This window comes from Etheostoma spectabile, chromosome 1 (assembly GCF_008692095.1).
Source record: "Etheostoma spectabile isolate EspeVRDwgs_2016 chromosome 1, UIUC_Espe_1.0, whole genome shotgun sequence".
Taxonomy (NCBI): Eukaryota; Metazoa; Chordata; class Actinopteri; order Perciformes; family Percidae; genus Etheostoma; species Etheostoma spectabile.
In genome coordinates, this window is record NC_045733.1 from 30,994,061 (window position 1) to 30,999,631 (window position 5,571).

Genomic DNA, 5,571 nt, shown 5'->3' on the forward strand with positions numbered 1-5,571 from the left:
TTGAATTGATTAAATGGTTCTATCTCTAAAGGGAAACAATCAAATCAATAGTTGCTAGTTCTCTAATCCCCTATTACAAAACCAGGGTTATCTTTTGCTGAGAATCGGTTAATACCGGACGCTGACAGTATACGGTTATCTAAGCACTGTGAAAAACACAACAATCGTACACATTATATTATATTAGATCTCCCAGTGATCTAACCTTTAACAGCGATTCATGCCCAATATCCGCAGCCTGGAGACTTCTTCAAGCCCCGTCCAAAACCGTCTCGCTCCAACACCTCCACATAAAACCAGGAATCACATTAACATACCTTTATTATAAACATTAAAAACAAAAGATTTCATCAGGTCCATTGATCTGTCACATTTAAGGTTTCGGGTACCGAAATCCTTCCATAGGGAAGCGGTTCCACTCAACCGGTAGAATCGGACCGGATTATAACGCAAATTTCGTTCCATTTAATGAGTTCAACTGAAACGTTTTCACCTCTGTCCCTCTGAACAGACATCAAAATATCATAATTCTCTGTAGTCACGTAACTAAGCTACCTCCTAAATGTAGGCTTTTCTTTAAAATGCCTTATTTTTCCCTCTGGCTCTGGTTAGCAGGGCAACTCCAACTTATTGTTTAGCTTGTTAATAGTGTAACTGTAATTTATTGTTAAATTATTGGTAGGTGTGTGTTGAAGACATTAGTTTACCTTATTATATTCCAGTACTATTTAAAAGGTAATATACTGATACCATTTGCATAATTTGGTAATAAAAAAAAGAAACCTCTATAAAAGAGCCTTTGCTGTTCATGTCATTTTTCACTTTTTTAGAATCGGTTTAGGATCGGAATCGTTTTAAAAGTAAGCCGAATCGTAAATCCAACGATACCCAACCCTAATCACATCCTGTGAATGAAGGATCCTGCTGCTGTACTCCCCTGCTCGCTGATTTGCGCTCCGAGGGACTTTAAGTCCCCGCTGAAGATGTAGGCCATGGTCTCCGTGGACACGCAGGTCCTATTCTCTCATCTGACTTTGGCACCTTACACAACATAGGATGTGTTTGTGTGTGAGGATAAAACCCGCCTGAACAGCATCCAAAAAATAACAGTTTTTTATTTACCTACCATGTAACCTGCGTGTTCAAATATCCTCTGTGAGGAACTTTTTGGGTGGAACACGTGGGTACGTTCAAGTTTGTTTCAGTCGTGAACGAAACCTCATATTTTGGACAGATGTCTAGCTAGCGTTCCTGGATTGACCCTGCAGAGATCCTGAGACCAAGTAACAGTCATCGAAATCACCGGATTTTAGAAGCCAACAAAAGAGTAAGGTATACGGACACCAGCGAAAAGACATGCATCTGGAGTAATATCTTGGCACCGGAGGCAATCCCTTCAATGGACCATAACACCTTTTCTTTAATGACCTTGCTGACAAAATGAAGCTGAAATAAGTTGGTGTAGAGAGAATTGGCGTTTTATTTTAGATAACAGCTATTGGGTTCAAAAAGCCAAAACAAATTGTTGACCAACACATCATGTCCCTGTCCACGCAGCTACACATGACTTCCCTCAGGCCGGCCGCTTTAACGGCACCCCTAACGCCGGAAAACAAACGTAATTCAAAGTCCTTCACTCTGTCTGCGTCATACTACTGCAAACGTGATCGATAGTCTGTTGTCCATGCAACATTCTTATGTATGATCCTGAGTGGTAGTACTGCTTGTGGTCCAATTGTCTGGGACCTTTGTATTATTTTTGCATTGTTCCTTAACTTGTGCACACCACATCTTAAATCCTTCGGGATGATAAATGACCTAACTACTAACTAATAACTACTACCTAACTCATCTAATCTATCTATACTCACTGCCCTGTCCTTATGTTGTTTTGTCTCTGACATTCTGCTGTTATGTGTAAATGATTGTTTTGGTCTGTAGACGGTTAAACGTGTAGAGGGGCCGTTTTACACGTACAGTACATGGTTTATTTTAATCTCTGAAAACGATCCTTTCTAAAAACTTCGATCAGGTAGTTAGAGATTTTTTGGAAAATTTGTTGGCGTGTTTTGCACGGGAAACTGAGACAAACGGAGGGTTTAGGACACCGAGGAGTGCGAGAGGGAGAGAGACGGGATTTGATTCTGATTAGCAACTGGGCTTGAGCTTCTCGTTCACTGCTGCCACCTACAGGTTTGGTGTGCTCTGACGTGCTCTGACGGCATATATTCACGGGTATGTGTACCAAACACTTTTCTGAAACCGACAGCTGTACACAATTGTTATTTTTGAAACACAGAAAGTTGAAATTTCTGTTCATGAAATTAGTCGACACATGTAAACGTAGTCTGAATGCCCTTTTTGTAAAAAAAATAAAGTAGTTTTTGACTTGATATAAAACACTTGATGAAGCATTTCCGTGTGGTCTGAATGATATTTTCTGTTACCTAATAGCCAAATAAAGATGACGATGATTTACCAGGTTGAGCTTTCCCTGCTCAGGGCTCTGAAGTTGCTCTTCTTCGCGAGAGAATAGAAGGCGTCACTCGCTTTCCTGGAGAGAAACAAACACGATTACAATTTCTTTTAAACAGTAAATAAGGGTCTCCGGCCAGTTGATGTCATTTTAAAATCAGTCTTTTCCCATTCAAAAATCCTTCGTCGGTTGTAGATATGGATTACACTGTCGATATTGCACATGACGACACGATTAAATCAATGTGCATATCTAAGTGGTGAACAATCGCTTTCACATTTTTTATTCCTCTTCTTACTCCATCTATTCAACGTGTTTTTAATAAGATAAATGCTGGAATGTTTTCAAATGCCCTGTTTGCAGTGATTATTTCATTATTTGTTATCCTTGGGTGTAACATGATTGTAGAAGAGTGCCTATCTAGTTTCAAAAAAATAATCTCAATTAAACTTATTGTCAACAACTGGCAGGAAAATTTGCAATTCAGTAATTCTCTCTGAGCGTTCAGCTCTATATGGAGGGAACTTAAGATTGTTGTTCAGGAGTGGGTTAAAAACTCTTTAAGCCAAGCCGCCTGCTTTCACCTGCGTTTCTGTCGTTGACCAGTTTGTCCGACCTTGCTTCATCCGCAGTCAGCGTTTCCCCCGGCGCTGCTCTCACCGCAGACCCAACTGCTCAGGTTGGCGAATGTGAAGTGGTGTCGATTCATAACTCTTAGACCATCACGCAGAGAAATGTTTCACATTAGACCAGTGCTCCTCAGATGCACCGACACACCAACACCATTATCGGCCGTGGGACAGTCTGGCGGGTCGTGACTCGAGTCTGTTTCGGTTGGTTCTCTGTCCGTCGCTTTATTTGGCCGATTTGACAGTTTGAATCGTGTGTGTGGGCCAGCCGGACTCAATAACCAATCTGATTGGTGGAGTGGTATCCACCAAAATGGACAGCGTTCAAGCGTGACGCCTTTCCAAACTGTACAATAATCCTTTTCAACTGCCCTTTGTCTTTTTTTGGAAGAATTTATTTTTTGCGGGGCATTTCAGCCCTTTATTTATGAAAGTAGTTTAAACGTAGGGCCCTTAGACCTTTTGTCATTTGTCTTCCGTCCGTGTAGCAACATTTTTGTTTTCTGGTCCAAACTATTTTTTTCAACATTTTGGTTGTCGTTCAAAAACCTTTTGTTGCTCTCACACTCCCCCCCCGCTGTGTTTGTTTGATATTTTTTTTCTGCGTCTTTTGACGTTTTTGTGGTGGGTTTTTCCTTCCCCCGTATTGTGAAGCTTGTTTGACATTTAAGTCGCTTCGTCACTGGTCTTTCATAAAAAAGTTTTTATTTCATGCTATAAATTGAATAAAACATTCAATTGCCAGAACAGCAGTGGGCAGAATCATTTCATTTTTACGTGTGAGGAGAGTTTGTGTGGAACAATCCGGTGATTTTCCTGAAAATATGGTTGAAGCACTTTCTGATAAAGATCTCTTTTCAAAAATGGTCAGAATTCCGCCTGAGGACAACACAGGGTTCGTGTGAAATACTTGGATAATTGGAAGTAACAAACATGACACAAAACACCTATGTACACCACTATTAAAAGGGACTTTCCATTAGAAAAAAAAAAATCAATTGTCCAATCAGATAATATTTGCAGGAATGTGATGTTTGGTAATTTCTCCAAATATGGAGACAGCAGCCGTCATATTGTACTTGTACCAAAGACAAAAAAAAATGGAATTTGCTAGGTGTGTCTAATTCCAGTCTATTTTTTGGCTTTCTATAACCTGAATAGTTTGTATGAGCCATCCATCTCACCTGCAATACTGTGCTTTTAATGAAACGGTATCTTTTGCAGAAGTCCTGGGAGTAAACAACACGCACCAACAGTTTTGTTTATTACAGCATGAAATAACCTGAATCTGTGAAATGAGAATTCCACCACCCAAAAAAAAGACGACTTTACCATTTTCCGTGATAGAACAGAGACAAAGCCGCTCACTTTTTCTATCACTGTGAACCTTGAAGAAAGAAAAGAAATACATGATTTTTCCTGCTATCTTTGAACCGGTTCCTGTCGCACACCGAGCTGAGCTAAACGCACCTGTTCGTTGATGTGCTCCCTATAAAAGAAATGCTTTCACTGATTCCAATCCTTCAAGTAAGCTGGAAATAAAACGAGACAGAAGTGCATCAAAGACCAGGAACACATTGAACTAAAGTTAAATTCTAATTCATAGCCCGGTAGAAGTATTCTTACCGTGTTCTGTCTTCAACAGCTCCTGAAATCCGCTGGTTTTCTTTTTCATTATCGATTTCACAAGCACCGCGGGCTGAAGAAGAACCGGTGTTTCTTTGGAAATAACGCTTAACAAACCCTTGTGTTGTTTTTTCGGGTCAAAATTTGACCATGTTCTCCAATTTCCCAGAAGTGAGTTCTTTATAAAGACGCCCATGACATGGTGCCTCTTTGGCTGCTTTTGTAATAGACTTAGGGGTCCCCTAATACTGGACTGAAGTCATCTTTATATAGACCCTTAGTGTCGGTCCCCTAATACTGGTCTTATTTCTTATATGACCTTAAGTGTCTCCACTAATACTGTATCTGAAGTCTCTTTTGTATAGACCGTAGTGGTCCCCTACTACTGGTATCATGAATTCTCTTGGTATAGCCTTAGTGGTCCCCTAACACTGTATCGAGGTGCAAATGTGCAAGGTGGATCTGGGATGTGGCCTTTACCAACTAACCCTTTGCTTGAAATGTTAATTAATGTTTAAAAAAGCTACATAAAGGGAATGTTCATGCCAATGGGACCTTTAAATTATACCTAATTTAGATTTCCCAAAAATAACACTGTTTTATTCCATGCAACGCGCCTTTGCAAGTCACAACAAAAGATAATTACTTACATGTCATTACCTGACACTTTCATCCAAACAACTTCCATTGGCTAATCTAGGGGTTACGTTTCTTGCTCCGGACCATTTGGTTGATCTATCACATCGTATTCGAACCTCCCACACCAAAGGCTTGTGTTCTATCCACTGCACCCTCAGATCCTACTTCTTACTTTCCGTGGACTTGGTTGTTTTTCATATT